The sequence below is a fragment of the Acanthochromis polyacanthus genome, chromosome 18, assembly GCF_021347895.1.
Source record: "Acanthochromis polyacanthus isolate Apoly-LR-REF ecotype Palm Island chromosome 18, KAUST_Apoly_ChrSc, whole genome shotgun sequence".
Taxonomy (NCBI): domain Eukaryota; kingdom Metazoa; phylum Chordata; class Actinopteri; family Pomacentridae; genus Acanthochromis; species Acanthochromis polyacanthus.
This window is the reverse complement of record NC_067130.1, coordinates 8,584,101-8,601,440: the sequence shown is the minus strand read 5'-3', so window position 1 is coordinate 8,601,440 and position 17,340 is coordinate 8,584,101. Positions and strand designations below refer to the sequence as shown.

The following is a 17,340-nucleotide window of genomic DNA, read 5'->3' as shown; positions in this document are numbered from 1 at the left end:
GGCATACGCCCCAGCTGAAAAAAAACAACAAATCCTCAACACACATCACATGCATTGATTCTATAAAGAAGTGGATAAAAACTTCTGTGACACCCATCTATAGGTTTCCTAAAAAGACAAACAAAAAAGATAAATTTCATATTTGTGAAACTAATGTCAGTGCAATAATAAATCGGTTAATACATTATTACTTTAAGCACAAAAAAATGAGTATGTGAATGTAACATTGTCATAGAAACGGATTACCTGTGAATCTAACTACTGTATTTGCACCCATTTAGATGCTATCAACGACCATTATCATTGCAAGCAGAGACCTGATCCACTCCTCTAGCAGGCTCCATTTAATGGTGCCATTATCAGTTAATTTATTTTGCAGTTTTGCAATATCAACAAAAGTCCACCATTCCGTCCAAAGCCCCAGACTTCCGCTGAGGAGACTTGAGCTCATGTCCTGTTTCTTTGATTTGCATTTTTTTCACTTAATCTTGTTTGACTTTTATGTTAGTTCTGTTTTTGCTTGTGTTTCAGGGGTTGTGGTTCAGTTTAGGCACCAAAATTAGGTGATTAGGTTTAGAAAAGGATCAGTCTTTGGGCTAAAATGCATTCTGTCACTATATTTACCAACTGTTACAAAACCTCTAAATTGTACTCTTCCTAAGATGACTAGTCCAGTGATTTTACATGCACTTACTGCACGAAGAGTTCGCCCCACTTTGTCTGGCTTACTTCTGTTCATCAGTGATCAGAATGGATGATAACATGCCTTCTAGCGTACTGGAAGGTGGAGGAGGGGGTCCCTACTGCCCATAATGTAAAGGAATGACTGTGCAAAGATAATGGCTGTTTAATGGCTGATAATGACCATTTGGGAGACATTATTGATACCGTAGAATGCTGTGTTTGTACATATTGTAAAGTTTGCGTAGTCCATCTTTGCCCCTGCAGCAGAAGTCAGGTCTTGCTCTTTGGCACTGAATGAGATGACACACGTGGGGTCACAACACTGCAGTTATTTTCTCTGCTATCTCACACCTTCCCATCTGAGATATCCAATAGGGGGTGAATGTAAGGTTGACAGATAGGAAGTGTTAAGACCCCATCTGGTGGGGTTACCACACAGTACACTCGCACACACGACACACTCACTGACACAGTTGGTAAGTCTCACCCTTCCCAAAGTACAGACAAGGAGGCAGGCTGTAACTATGCAACCTAAGAGAGAAGCGAAAATGACTTGGGTAAGGCTTGGTTTGTTAAAGCTACTGTATGAAGCCTTGCGGCGAGTGTTAGTGCATCTCCTCTCATTTTAGTGTTAGTGTGGATTGGTGGTGTATTGATCACAAGTGTGGGTTGGGAAGAGAAAGATCAACGCGAGTCAAGACTTCCCCATCCTTCATTCCTCTTTCCTGTCTGGTCTTCTTTTTTAATTCTTCTGTTTAAGTAGCGCCACCCCTGTCATTGCTCAGGGCCACATATTGGTATATAGGTTGTACTTTTGCATTTATTCACCTCTCTGTGGTCCATAAACCTGGAAAAAGACTGAATCGCATCCATCGGTTGCCAAAACTTGCGTGGCTAATTGAATGCAATGAAACATTCACAGGGGAGATACAAAGCAGCAGCAGAGCGACTGTTACATCAAATAGACCATATAATAGCCCAGTGTATTCACTGAAAGGCTGCATATGTTGAAATTTTGCCTTTAGAGGTGACCTCCCAGTTTTGACTAGATCTTATGTCTGAGTTATTTGTACTTTTGTACACTCCGATGTCATCTCACTCTATTATCCGTCAGATAAATAAAGAGTTTTTGTTAGTTTATTTTTGGACCTCTTAACAGTACTTGTGGCAGATTTCTTGACATCTTTCGAAAGAAAAGAAAATGTATAAAATATATTCTTTAAACAGAAACAACCTTGAAATAGCCTTTCACTGCTAAACTTGTGGCAAACTCAACACTTCCTGCAGCTGATTGACACTTTGCCTGATGTTAGCACCAGATCCATTTTTTATCAGACTTTATTGATATAGATATGCCGTAATCCTGAAATGACGCATTCAGTTCTAATAAAGAGTTTGCAATTTGATAACCAAATGATAATACACCGTACTTCAGTAGATGCTACCCAGTGGTTTAATGCCACACTTCTCATCAGCAGGGCTCCAGACTAACTTTTTCCTAGGAGCACAGTGGCCCCTAACTTAAAATTTTAGGAGCGCAAGCAGAAAATTTAGGGACGCACACCAAAATCGACTTGCAAAGTAAATATTCACATTCCTCTCATTTTCACTGTATAAATACTTGCACAATAAATGCAGAAACTATTTTCAATTCACAATTTATAGTGCAGCAGTTGACAGAACATAACAAGAAAAGCACTCAGAGAGCGCAGTACTCCACCAAGGCTGCTCAGTTGATGTATCATTTCCAACGGAAATGATACATCAACATGTACATCATACGGTAATAAAAATGACCTTGTGCTGAGAACAGGCATGTGTACGTTATGTATTTATACCGAATCACGTGTAAATTACTCTTATAAAGGTCTGTTTTTCAGTTCATCGATTTTGATAAGACTTTGTTTTGCTAGTGTTAAAATACCCGTTTCGTCCAGGCTTTTATTTGAAGGCATATTTGTAATGCTATGGCCTTTTATTTTGTAACCATTCCAGCGGCACAGGAAGTGTTTCTCTAAGAAGAGGTTTCTTGACATGACGAAGACGCTGCTGAAAAGTTCGAAAATTCACGTAAAGATGAAAAAAACGGTTTCATGCTGTTGCTGTCTAGCAAAGGATGTGTCTAAACTTAGAAGCAGCTGGAATGGAGACAAAAAGAGAACAGAAAAGACAGAATTTAAAGGCTTTATAAACAGGAGCTCACCGTCATTCCCCCCGCTCTCACACACATAGCTCACACACATTGGCCCGCCTTCGTCTTCGTTGTGTTGTTCATCTCCTTTCTTCTCTTTTGGAGTTGATGTCGGTTAAACCAGTTCATTTGCACATTACTGTCTACTGGGCTGAAGTGTGGAGCATTAGTTTGTCGGCAACAAAAAATATTCAATAGTAATTAAAAAAAAATCGGCAAATTTACTGGTCGCACATGCGCAAGTAGATGAAAAATTTACTCGCACTCGCTCAAATTTTGGTCGCAAAATGCGACCATTTAGTCGCAGTTCTGGAGCCCTGCATCAGTGTAGTTTCCTGTGATACGAAACCACCTTTCAGATGATGTTAAAAAAATTCTGATAGAATATTTTTCTCAGCACATCAGACTTAGAGTTGTAAAGCCAGAAAATGTGTTTTCCCATGTTCTGTCCTTGATGTTCAACTTTTGTTTTATTTTTCATACAGGATTCTTAGTTATACCTCCTACGCTCCTATACTGTAACGCTGCATCATCGTCAAATACCCGGTAACACCTATGGGTTCATGTTCTTGATATCTGTTCTACTGCATAGTGGATTGGCTCCTGTTCAGCACTAGATGTAGGCTAATTTGGGCCTGGTTGATGTAGCTGTTGTAATTTTACAGAACTTCTCTATAATGACCAATGCCTCAACACACAAGTGATCCCACAAACCAGTTGCTGTGTAGCTGTATGGATAACTTTAACCAGTTTTCACTGTAAGATGTTTCCTGAGGAACAGGGACCTGTTAAGAAGCTCAGTTCCTCTATACTACATCTCCATGGAGGAACCAGAGTCTAACTGAAGTTCTTGGGAGATTCTTTCAACCACAAAAGTCGCTGCTGAGGAGGTAGTTCTTTTAGTAGGTTCAGGAATTTTTGGCATGGAGCTGCAGTGCTGTCAAATGGGTGAGGTACACGAGCATTTTCTCTAAATTTTACAACTGCTTGTTTTTAAAAGCCTGCAATTGCAAACATGTTTATTGCGCTTTTGGAGCTACAGAATAAATGTAATGAGTCCAGGCCTGTTAGGCATTTATGCAGAGAAAGACATCTGGTGGGAAGAGGACAGTTCTTTAGTCAGGTTTAAAGCTTAGCTAGCAGTGTAGATCTCAGTCCATAACCAACATAGGCGTGTAGCGTGTTTGTGTTTGTGTGTACTTTGCAGAGGTGCTTTAAATCCTTATGTGAACTGGTCTGCAGAGCACCAGCTCAGTGTTCATACCAATAGCCTTTGTTTGAAAAGACTAAATAACTAAGAATTGAGATGCTGTACCTTAAGGAAACTTACAGCAAGACAAAAAAGTTGCTGCATCATAATTGCATAAACCTAATGGCTTTCTCTATTTTGTGCTTCTCCTTTGCAGAACAAAGGGGAGAGAATCACTTTGATCAATAGTGGAAAGATATAATGCTGAAACAGCATTACATCGCCGTCCTTTCTAAATAGGAGTCATTCCTTTTCTAATTGAGATTGGGGCCTTTAGAGAATTTAGAGGTTAATTCCAAACCCAACATAGAAGCTGAGTGTGGCCTTTGTTGTATGTGTGACGGTGATACCTTTCGTTAAAAAATGTCTGTAATGTTTCTTGCCTCAAACTGGCACAATAGTGTCATCATTTAAACCTATTAATTTTTTATGTGCAGCAGAATAGATGAGCATTTTATTTCAAATTGGAAAATTTCTGATTCAGTCGAACCGGTCACAAGATTGGTTCTTTTCCAAGGAAAGGCTATTTGATCTCTCTCAAACATTTTCTCTTGGAATAAAGGCATGCAGTCAGCAGTAAATTTACTCTGCAATTGCTGCATCTGTATAAGTCTAAATTGCTTTTTATTGTTTGAGTAGAAGAAGGAAGAGCAAGTGTCCCGCACCAAAAGAATGAGAAACAACCGCTAAACGTGGGAAAGTCCCTGGCACCTCTTACTTTGTCACCGCTTCCCTTCTCCAGTGTCCTTCACTTCCAGACAGGCCTCATCATGCATGTGTACTTTGTTCACTGTTCGTCTAGCTTGTAGCACATCTTCATTTCTCACCCCGCTAGCATGCTATTACACTGCCCGATTCTGCACCCTGTTGTGGCACCAGAAGGGATGCAAGCCTTTCACCCTGCTCGTAATCCCTCTATATCCTTCTCCTACACTAGTCGTATTGCCTTCACCTCTAGTTGTTCCCTGATTGGAATTCTAAAGCCAAGGCTGAGTTGGTAGAGATCTGTGGGTGAGCCGGTCTGCTCTACTGAAGAAATACAGAAACAGAGAACCAATTCCAAGGCCTCCTCCTGTGTTTATGTGAGACTTTTTGAATTGTCTAGTTATGTTTACCTGCAGCAAGGAAATAAACAGGCTATAGCGCACAGCGCGCACACACACACACACACACACACACACACACACACACACACACACACACACACACACACACACACACACACACACACACACACACACACACACCACACACACACACTCAGACATACACTGGTCTCTGAAGAACTTAATTATTTCTGAAAATTGTCATTTATGTTTCTGAAATGAATCTAAATTGGATGCGTGTATGCAAGAGCATCACTGTAATGAAAACGATTTATAACGGAGATTATCTGGATTAGGATTACATGTAATATTTTTAAATTGACAAAGTGGTTAGGGATACTCTGTCAAGTGTATTAATATTAAAAAGGGGATTGTAATTTTAATTTTATTTCACAAATTGAATAGCGAAGCACATTCAGAATTAAATGAATGGTTTATTATATTTTTATGACTGGTGCTTCACAGTGGGATCGACTAATGTGCTTCCCATGACATATCAATCTCACTTAAGCTCAGAGCTACAGAAAATCTCAATGACGACATTGTCACTGACTGCATTATTATTATATTTGTCTGTTAAAGAATGAGCAACATTTCTTAATTAAATGCACCAGAAAAACTTCACCTAGAACACGGGTGAAGACATGAAATGCTGTGATGCTTAGAAGCAGCACAGAATACAATAAACAGTGTGAAGTTATTGTAAACTAACAGCACACTGTATTGACTTAAGGCAGGAAACCAGAGGAATCATTACCGATACTACAGCTCCAACTGTAATGATGTTTAAACGACTAATTTGTGCAACACAACAGAAGTAAATTACAGTCTGCCTAATGGCTACATCAGCACACATCACACTGGGACGGTTCAGATTGATGCAACAGCTGCTTATATCTGGAAATATCTGACTGATACAAGAATCTAAACATAAACTCCGCAAAACATGAAGGTTGAAAAGTCAAACGCTCATGGTTGGTGCTCCAATGGGGACACATGACAAATTCTCTTGTGTGTTTACATGGGTCTCTGTTTAGATTTCTAAATTGGTATGTAATATTAATGTGTCCAAATGTGTGTTTTAGTTACATTCTCCACGCCTGTGTAACCAAAAAGAGTCAGCCATTGGCGATCTGTGACTAATAAGGTGAATTTCTTAGTTGTGTTTTATTCACAGTGAAGTTTTTGTACCACCTACTGTAGCGTAAAATGATGTCTTTGTTTATGCTTCATTGCACCGTTGCTTCTCAGTTTGACACCGAGGTTCTTGCTCTTGCTATCAGTAATGGTTTGCAAATGAGATGTGAAGGATTGGCAAATTAAATAATGCTGCCGACAGAAGGTTTATTTTTCCTTCTCGTGAAGCACTCTATTGAGAACGTGTGTCAGTCAGTGGAGATCATTATCTGACAGTACCGTATGTCTCCATTAACCCCTGCAGAAGTGCTCTGCTACTGAGAGAACAAATTTAAATCTGTGACTTGATGTTTTTTTCTCCAGCTCACAAAAGACCACCATGCCTATTAGAGGTGCTAAACATGATTTACAAGCCTGATCTAGATGCTGTACTTTACCTCCACATAATACATCTGTCAGATGTTCTGTGGAATAACTAAGAGATTGCCTTTAGATATAATACTCACATCGCTAATTTCGCTGTGGCTCTATACCACTGTTTGTGGACGATCATTTTCGTATGTCACTCCCATATTGACTGTGCCACACAGATTGCAACATTTGCTGTTATCAAACAGTTTTTACTAAAACAGACTGCTGACTTGATTATCAATATTTTGCTTGAACAGTCTGCTCTTTACTTCAGACTGCAAATGACATAAAAATTAGAAATGGTTAGCTTTATGATGTGATAAGCTTTCATATTCCACCTACAGATTTTAAACAAAGGTATGACAAATGTGAACGCCATCCTCCCCCAGACTTAAAAAGAAATCAAGCATTTGGTTGATTCGCACACGTTTGGTAAAATGTCTATAATGCAGATATCGCGACGTTAACTGTAGAACTTCTTGAGACCCAGCCCATTCATTTAAGTCCTCTGCACTGGACATTTATTTTGGTTCTATATCCTTTGACTCATTTGAGCTACCCTACCAAATCCTGATGTGTTTAATAGAGGGCATCTGGCCTTTCCAATGATTACTTGTGATTGGGTGGTAAAATATCAACTTTATTTACATACTGAGACAAAATGGAGACTGTAGCAAACTCGCCTGCCAAGAAAAGAGAGAAGTAAATTCAAATATTGTTAAGATATTGTTGTTTTACTTCTGGTAATCGTATATTTTCTTGTTACTGAACACGCCAGGAATTATAAATTGGGGTCAGAGTTCAGTTAAACTTTTGGTCTGGAGAAATAGTAGCCCCTTTGTGAATGTCAACTGTAATGGACATGAGAACGATTTAATGTAATTCCTATGTAAAATACTTAATATAATAAAGCCTATAAACATGTTTCATTCATCCTCTTTAATTTTACACTATTGTTATTTAAGTTGGTTTCATTAGAAAATGGATCGGCATGCCTGTTTTGATTTTAAAGTGTCGCTGTTTTTTTTCACAATAAAATCGTTGTGTTGTCTACTACAGTGGACATGATTTACATTCTAAAATAAACATATTTTTACAAAATTCTAAATTGTGACCTTCTGTTTTAGCTCCAAAAAGGCAGGAAATGGCAACAAAAGTAAAACTATGAAAGATACTTTTTCCTCGGTTCTCAGGATTATAATGTTTTTGCCTAAAAGGTATAAAAGATAGTATTCACTGGCAGTACTAAAAATTGCATGCGTGTGTGTGTGTGCGTACCGTACCTGTAATTAGGATTTTTTGTGCTTACCTGTGTGCATGAATCAACGTTGTGAATAAACTGACAATGTGACTGAGAACCAGTTCGTCCTGCAGGATCTCATGAACAAAAAGTCCAACGCCCACCTCAGTTATGCTCCTTTATCCAAGGCGTGACTGTTTCTTCAAAACAACTCACCACAAATACAGTACATTTGTGTTGCTTTGATTATCCAGGCTGTGTGGTTGTGTCTCATAATTGTGGTAGGGTGTGCCATTGTCAGTTTGGTGTATCTGGTTTGTCAGGATCATCGTCAACCTTTTTTTTTTTTTTTTTTTGACACAGGGAGAGACGTGATTGCAGTCTCTCAGAGGGCTGTGATTTATTGATTGCAATACGTACACCGTACAGTGTATGGTCTGTTAGGATTATTGCTGTTTCACTGAGTTTCTCAGACATCTCTTACCTCCACACATAAGTGCCACACAAAGAAGATAGTTTGATGTTTCCCAGTAGTCCAGTGATCAGGGTTGACCTTATTGATTTACAATAGTATGAATTAAGCCCAACCTAGATGATTTAATGACTCTAGTTGATTTCATTAATTCGTTGTGCCTTGAGATGTTTCATCTAATAGAACAAAGAATTATTGTCAAGGAAGTAAAATATGAAAAATGATCTAGTTCTACATTTTTATTCCATGTCCCCAGTTTTAGTATAGCCCCATTTTCCACAATCTGTTGTCTCTCTTTTTCCATAGCTGCGTGACATTATGATGTTAATGTGACTAAAAGGTTTGTGAATGACTTCAGTGAAATCAGGGATCTTCTGCTGCCTATGAGTGCAGAAACAAGACTGATCCCCAGCTTAATACAAACACAGTGCTCGTTACAGCTTAACCCACTAAACAGTCAAGCAGGTTTTATTATGAATTGCCACCCAGAAGTCACACATTTCTATAAAAAAGTTCCAATAGATATTACGAATAACTCAAAACTGCATTTGTTTATTTAAGATCATTTTCTTTGGATAAATCACTTCAGTTAAAAGTGGAAAGCTGCGGGTGCTTCTTGCAGGACATCAGACTTCTGTCACAATGAGAGGAAGGAGCTTTTTTGTGTCGTGTTGGAATTGTGGAAGAAGAATGTTGGAGAAATTTTGCAGCTTCTTATAAGAACAAACAACAGGATGTTATCTAAAATTCTGTGATGCAAAAAATCTATTTCTGTACACCATCTGCATGTAAAGCAAGAGTGTAAATGGAGTTGTTTTTTACACTTATTTATGTAGGGATGCAAATGAAAAGAGAGAGTCTGCTTCCTCTTCAGGGGCAGGGTGAGTTTCCTGGGCCGGGAAAATTTGAGCCCTTTCTGTTTTTAGTTTACTTCACTTTATATCCCTCTTTCCACTATCCTCTGTGATTTTTATTTTCCACCACTTCTGACTTTGCAGTACTTTTTTTTTCATTTCCTAGCTCCAGTTCCTTTACCTATTCTCGTTACCTTTCTGAAGATGTTTGCAAAAAGTAAAATGACAGTCAGGATCTGCTATGCACAAAATAATACCTTAGATTGAAGAGAGATTAAAGATGCACTATAGGTGGTTTTCAACCTCTCTTCTTTCAGTTTAGCTACTCTCTTTATTGCCACACAAAAATGTTTTCTAAGTGATTGCGTGTTTATGTGTGCCTGTGTGCAAGGAAATATACGATGCTCCTATTATAAGCATATCTTTATTTTCACCCGATGTTTTTCCTTCTGTTTGATTGACTGAAGTCAAGCTGAACATGATCCTTAACTGCCGTCGCGTCGATCTTAACCAACCTTTGATCTTTTGTCTTCTCAGGTGCTGAACCCTGCCTGCTCTGACACCGCGTGACTCCAGACTGGCTGATAGACACTGAAAGGAAAAAAAGTGGACAGATAAACAGATAGGAGGACAGAAGGAGGTGAGTGAAATGAGTAACGGATTCTTTTCTTATCTCTCAGTCTATCTCTTTCTATATGCTGTATGTTGAGCTCTGTTTTGCTTTGTAGCGTGAAGGGTTCCTACTCAGCGTGGTGGCTCATTGTTTACAGTGCAGCCCAATAAGCCAGAAAACAACAGAAGTCCTGTAGAGAAGAGTTTGAGTCACACCCCCGCTGAGCCCAAGACTGAGTGTGTTTGTCTTTTGTGTGTGCATGCGTGCATGTATGTTTATTCATCTTATGTGCTCTGTCACGGAGTCTAAGTTAATGTGAAGAGTCATGATTAGTGATTTTATCAGAGGCCAGTGTTAGATGATGTTCTTTACGTTGGACTAAATTTTGCTTAGAAATCGGCTCAAACAACCAGTCGTTTTATTGTCCATCAGTTTGGAGACATTGGAGAGGAGTCAAATGTTTCAGACAGGAATCCAAATCTAGTGCATTTGTCAAAGCTTCCAGAGAGGCGTAAGAGAACGCTTGTGTTTAGTACCTCATGTGAGTTAACAGATGGGAATGACTCATATATTTGTGTACGTTTAAATGTTCCATGGAAAAGTATTGTGCATTTTTGTATTGTGTGTGTAAATCTGACTCACGGTTTGACAATTTATAGTCCATCTTTGGGTTTCTCCACTAATCCTGCTACTTGCGACTGTGTTGGATTGCAGTGTGTTCCCAGCTACTCGTCTGTATACCTACAGACACAATCACTTGATTGATTAAATACTTTACTGATACCAAGTTCCACAAAGGTTTGACTGCTTTTCTTTTTTATTTTATAATATAAACATATTTGTTTTTGGGATTGTTGGAACAGCAGGCAGGTGAAACAAGAGATTATGGTGTTCTTTTCACTATTTACTGACATTTTTAATAACTGTGAACACAGTAACCTTCTGAACCCCAAGCAGATTCTGTGCGTTTTTTTCCTGACACATTTTTTACTCCATATGGGCTCATTTTTCTCTACCATATACAGTCCTGCACCTCTGTAGAAACAGCACAACTAAGGCTAGAAGGAGAGAGAACTCAAAAAGATGTTTGTTTTGAAATAAGCTTTGTGGAATAACGTCATACAAGATTAGTTCAAGGACCTTTGGAAAGTTGAAAATCTGACATATCTTTCTATTTGTGCACTTCTTTGGTCTGAGGTGTAAATTGTTTAATTATCAATTAAAATATCTGGCATTTGCTGCCCCTCTCCCACGAGTATTATTTTGATTTTGGTTTGTCTACATTAGTTTCTAGAACATACAAACATCTGCACAGCTTCAGTCATCATATTTACTGCACATGTATCTGTGGCTTCTTTATGTCTACCACTACATCTCACTACTCACATATGTACATTTTAATACCGTACTTACCTTATCAAAACAGAAGCCTTATCATTACCTTGTGGTCGTAATGCTTTTAGGTTAGACATATTTTTTGATCACAGTCGGTCAGTGGGGTTGCGGTCAAAGTGGTTGCCGAGTTTGCTCCCTCTTAAACTGCCTACTTATGTATGTAAAGTAGCTTTTATGCAATTCACCCAGCGGCCTTCCCTATCATCTCAGTGGGAGTGTTTTGGGGTCTGCCTGTGTGTGTTTATGTGTAAATAATTGATTGCTGTAGAGGTTTTAGTGGATCGCTGGTGCAACTGTTCCTCAGCTTTGCTTCACAGTTTGTGTAACATAACTATACAATGTCTGTTTTTGCTCCGTGGGTTGTTGCGCTGGCTGGCTTGTCAGCGTTAGTTCAGTCAATTTAGTTTGTATTATTGCTGCTGAAAGGATTAGTCCATGAATCACAGAAAATCCATACACACATTAAAGTTCTGTTTTTGTGGCATTTACGCTTAATTGGGCAGTGCTGGTAAGGGAGACAGGAGGGGAAGTGGAGGGAGACGATGAGAATTTGAAGCCAGGCCTCTGTGGTATGAATTCAGCCTTGGCATGTGGTGTATGCTCTGCCAGGTGAGCTGCTGAAGCACCCCTGTATCCAAAGAAATGAAACGTCAAGCCCAAGTAGTAGAGTAAAGTGAACTTTATCATCCCTAAAAGGAAGTTTGTCTTAGGCACAGTTGTAGAATCTGTCTGTATCGATATAGACATGACGAAAACATAATAAAAATACAGAAAGACTTTAAGCTATGCAGAAAGAAAACTCCACGGATTGCTTATTGCTTGTGTGTATATACTGCGCATTTGCTCTGTTGCAGTAGTCCGAGGTATTGGAGTTCAGCAGCTTGATGGAGGCTGAAACAAACGATAGCTTCAAGCGCTTTGATTTGCACTTTGGCACCCTGAGTCTTTTTCCTGATGGCAGAGGTTTGTATTCAGAGAAGAGGGGATGTTGAGAGCCTGCAACAATTTCTGTTGCTTGTTTCCCACTGCCTGCCCTTACAGCCTCTGTATGGGATCGTTGTCTGCACATGTGCTGAATCCAACTTGTAAAATGTGATGATTTGCTGCTTTTGTTCTCAATTTTTTCACAATTCTTTAATTAATTCTTTACTTAAACTAAATGAGTAATCGATGAAGCTCAAAAGCACACATTAGTCAGCTGTGACAGTCATCGGTACTTGTAGCTCTGTTTAGCATTGTTGTGTTGAAGAAGTCAAACAGTGTTTTCAGGGCACTTCACATTCTTTGTACCTTCTTGTTGTATTCTAACAGCTAACCTAACACAAACTGTTGAGATGATCCAATTTTTTTCATCTTCCTTTCTTCTTTCCACCCCCTCCTCCTTCTTCACACTTATCTCATCTTCTACCTCCACCACTCCCATCTTCTCTGTTTTTCTCTGCTTGTTTCTGCATCTTACTCGGCCTTCTATCACCACATGTCTTCATTTCTTTGTGTCTTCCCTTCTTTCCGTCTCTCTTTCTTGCCCCTTAGCCGCAGTGTCCTTGAGAAAGCAGTGACTTTGCCAGTGAGCGCAGCAGAGCGCATCACTCTGTCTCTCTCCTGCACACATGCTCGCTCACTGACACACACACACACACACACACACACACACACACACACACACACACACACACACACACACACACACACACTATGTTTTTCTATCATTGTGGGGACATACCATTGACTCCCATTCATATCTAACCCCTAACCCTTACCCTAACCCTAACCTTAACCCAGATCAAAACAATGGCTAACCCTAAAGAAACGTTTTTGCACTTTTACTTTTTTCAGTAACAACAACATGGCCAAGAAAACACTGTTTAAACTTGTGGGGACCGAAATGAGGTCCCCATAAGTGGCATTGTTTTCGGTTTTCCTACAGTTGTGGGGACATTTGGTCCCCACAAGTGTAGCCAGCACCTGAGCACACACACACACACACACACACACACACACACACACGTTCCGTTCAACGTTCGGTACGTCCATGGCAACACTGTCAAGCAGAACCAACCCTTACAAGTCTCTTTCTTTTATTCTCCATACATAATTCATCACTGTAACACTGGCTATGCTTTATGCAAATGTTGACTAACATGTTTCAGAAAGAAACTGAGCAGTTATTTCCCACGTTGAGCACAGTTTTTGCACTATTTTTTTTTTTAAACCGCTCGTAAATCTTCCAGAAACTGCTGATTAAGGCAAACGTCATCTTGTGTTTCTCAAATCGGTTGTCATAAATGAAGGGGAATATTTTTCTGTGTTAATGGTTGTGGTTTCTTGAAATTAGGACCCCACAATGATATGCTATGCGACCTAACGGATAACGCTGCATTGATTTTAAAAAGATAATCTATAACTGAGTTTCAGCTGAGTTCTCTGGGTTGGATAATGTGACTTTTAAGGACACTTGATTTAATGCGCAAGTTCAATTACTCTTCTTTAAGGTTTGTTACCGAATTCGGACAAATTGCCCTCAGCTGATACTGTAGTTTGGCTGCCAGCGTGGAAACCTGATCTCCGTGTGCCCTCCCCCTCATTAAATGTGCCCTCCACTAATCTTGGATCGTGACAGGCCATTGTTGCAGTTTTCCGTAGCCCTTGAAATATAGATGGAGTCTGATTGTCTGGTTGTAAGATGAGATGTTATAGTCTCTTGATGCTGTTTGTTCTCGTTGGTCTCTGTTTTCCATTAGAGTGCATACTGGGTCACTGCTTTTTCCTGCCGCCTTACGTGTTTTCTGTTGGAGATCAAGTATCCTGTGGTTTGCTAGCTGCAGTGCCATATATGACGGATTAGTTTTCGCGATTGCATCCTTAATATTTAGTTTAGATTGCAATCAGGTTTAAATGATATTGCTTATATGTGCTGTTACAATGTTATCTGCCATATTGAGATTGACTTTTTTACTCCTGAGTGCTGTTTTATCTGGTATCTCAACAACATCTAGATCTGTTTACCTTCATTAGCACGCTTGACGATAGCATCTCATTGCCGCCATGTTATCTCGCTCCCTCTCTCTGTCTGTGTTTGCATCTCTCTCGCTCTTCCTTATGTTTGTCCCGTGTTCAGCTGAAAATGCTTCCGTAGCCATGGTGACCAATCCCAAAGGGAAAAGTTGGGGCTGAATGTCTTCTTCACTCTGTATCCTTCCGTTTTCTCATGTGTTGTTGCAATCGAATGCTTTCCACACACACACATAGATGGTCGTGTCAGAATAAAAAAGCAGAGGAGACTCAGTTTGTGAGTGACGCGTTTTGGTTCTTTTGGCACAGAGTTCAGTCAGTATAAAACAAGTGACCTATTTGCTGAGAAGAAAGATCGAGCTGAGGATGATTTTTTTCCACTCTGTTTTCTATGGCTTCTTGCTTGCTTGCTTTCTAGCTTGTAAGTGATCATGACTTTGGCAGGTGGAAATTTGACCTTCAGATACTCACACAAAAGAGACTGACGGAGGCAGATTATTGAAAGAAAGAGAAGGCCAAATAGTTTCAAAGGAAGTCATAGTTTGATTTTTTTTTTTTAAGAAAAAGGCTTTGGATGATAAACACCCTGATCTGTAAGTCCAAACAGAATAGCAATATCAGTTCAAGAAGGGCCTCAGAACAATACATTCAACTTAAAGTGTTAAAGCCGTCTGGTGGCTATAGCAGTCATCTCTGGAGGAAAGAAAGATGTCAGATAAAGTTATAGACAAATCTGCGTGTGGTGTCAGAGTGTGGATTTCATTTTCGTCTCTGCTGTTCATTTCCAGTTTTTGGCTAACAGTCAGGCGAAACTTGATGATCATTTTGTAACTGAAGTAGCTAAATTGGTCATCTTTTTCCTGACTTCCAAAATATGATCTGTGCTTTTTTATTAGTTTGAGTTCTTTTGTAACTAAACCTCCTCTTTTTAAAAGAAAAACAACAGAGTCTATGTATACTGGTTATAATGGCAAATTCATGAAAATACAACTCAGGGTTAAAATAACAGGAATTTCCTTCAATTTTTAAATCTTAATCTGTAGTTTTAATGGAAATATCCTCAGGCAAGACACAGAAACAGTTTGGATAATTTGTAATAATTTGATTTTAATTATTAATGACCAGCTCTGTTCCTGTGGCTGTGCAAAGTTTGTTTTAGTCCTGATCTAAAAATTGTTGCTAAAAACTTCTCCTAGGCCCTCCCTGCCTTCACTTCCTTTTCTTCCTGTCCCCACCTTCATCCATGCTTCCATCTTCCTGCAGCTATTTCTGCATGTCTTACCTTATGGCTCCATTATTCTCCTCTAAATTAGTCACACCCTGCCATTCAGCTGTTTTTACCATCTCTCCTTTTTGCCGTCCTGTTTTCTGTCGCTTTAATTTCTCACCTCTCTAAACACAGAGACTCTTATCACACGCTGCCGATGTTCCTCTCTTCCCCATGTAACCTTTTCTGTCTGTCTTTCTCTACATTTATACCCTTTCCCTTCTTCTGCTTCTTGAGCTTTACCCCCATCATATCCCACCCTTCCTCTGCACTCTCTCCTCCTCCTCTTCCTTCCTTTTCGTTCCCTCTCAGTCCCTCCATCTTCTCCCCCGAGTCAGAGAGACAGACAGGAAGGAAGTGTGTAATGAGACGGCCATATCGAGCACACTGCCCAAATTGACCTGGGATGAATGGAGGCACTGATCAGCTCCTGCTAAAGCGGCGCAGATTAAGAAGTAAGGGGGTAGGGAGAGAAAACGCAGCTGCCCAGTGTAGCTCACATTTTTAGGAATACCACTGTCAGACACAAACATGATTATATTGTAAAGCAAAGCACACGTCAGACGGCACTATGCATATTTGTGTTTACTCATGAACTCGAGTTATTTTATTGCCTTCGGGCATTATTTGAAGCAAGATATGAGTAAAGCAAAATATATTCTCTGTATTTTGCATGAACTCAATAGCTGGGAATGTCCATGAATTCAGTCATTTCAGCTGAAGGGAGAAAGCAGTCTGCATTCAAGAGATTTTCTCTGCTGTTTGAACAGAGAAGAGGAGCAGACAGGCGTGGCAACAGCTAAAAAAAGAGTGAAAATTAGAAAAGCACTAACAAAGAGGGGAGATAGAGTGACAGGGCCCACTCTCCCAAGTTACTGACGCTGCTTAATGTCTGTTAATCCCCAAAATGTAAGATTATATAATTTTGCAGCCGTTCTGCGTAATCCATTTCTTGAAAATACATGATGAAATTTGACTTTTGTACTCAATCTTGCCAATCTGCTCATCTGCCGCCGCTTGCCACGCTACTCTTTTTATTAATGAAAATGAACTGGAAGAGTCAGAGAGTGGATGCATCGCTGAACAGCTCTGTGTGTGTGTGTCTGCTAGCCTGCCTTTGTGTACCATAGAGTGAAAGCCCATTAGGGAATTAGTCCACATCTGGACAACCCTCACTGCCGTCACAAGTTCACAGCTCCTAACATACAGTATACGTTTCATAATTGGGAGGGTTTTAACAGCATTACACATACAGACACTTCTGACCTCAATTCCTTTCAAATAATTTCAGACACTTGATCTTACTCTGACCCATTTATGTGTTTTGTCCTCACCCAGCTTTGAAACTCATTGCCTAGTTTGGTTTGTCCAGATGAACGTCGATAAAAGGCTCCTGTAGGAAGTGTGATAATGTGAAAGGACATCTGTAGGAATTTAAAATATTGGCTTTTCTGGTGTTTTAGAGATATCACCAGTTGCTAAGAACCAACCAATATCTCCACTCTGTCATTGATTTGCATCATAGCACGGGTTGTTTTTCCTGACAATCTCTGTGTGGATGCCGGTACGCTTTCATCTCTGTAGCTTGTAGAATTTTAAGTTCGACACAGTAATGGATTGGCCATGAATGAGTTCAAAACTTGATAATTAGCAGCATATTTAGTAATAAGTCATGCCTATTGACTTGTTTGTGCATTTATTTATTTGGA

The 17,340-nt window shown here is 39.6% G+C and overlaps 1 protein-coding gene across 1 annotated transcript in view; it reads left to right on the top strand.

The window, feature by feature from the left end:
• strbp (spermatid perinuclear RNA binding protein) overlaps positions 1-17,340 on the top strand; it is an 89,049-nt gene that overhangs the window by 20,680 nt on the left and 51,029 nt on the right. The window contains 1 exon segment of the mRNA XM_051938461.1: positions 9,882-9,984. The gene's annotated coding sequence lies outside the window, so the exon portion shown is untranslated.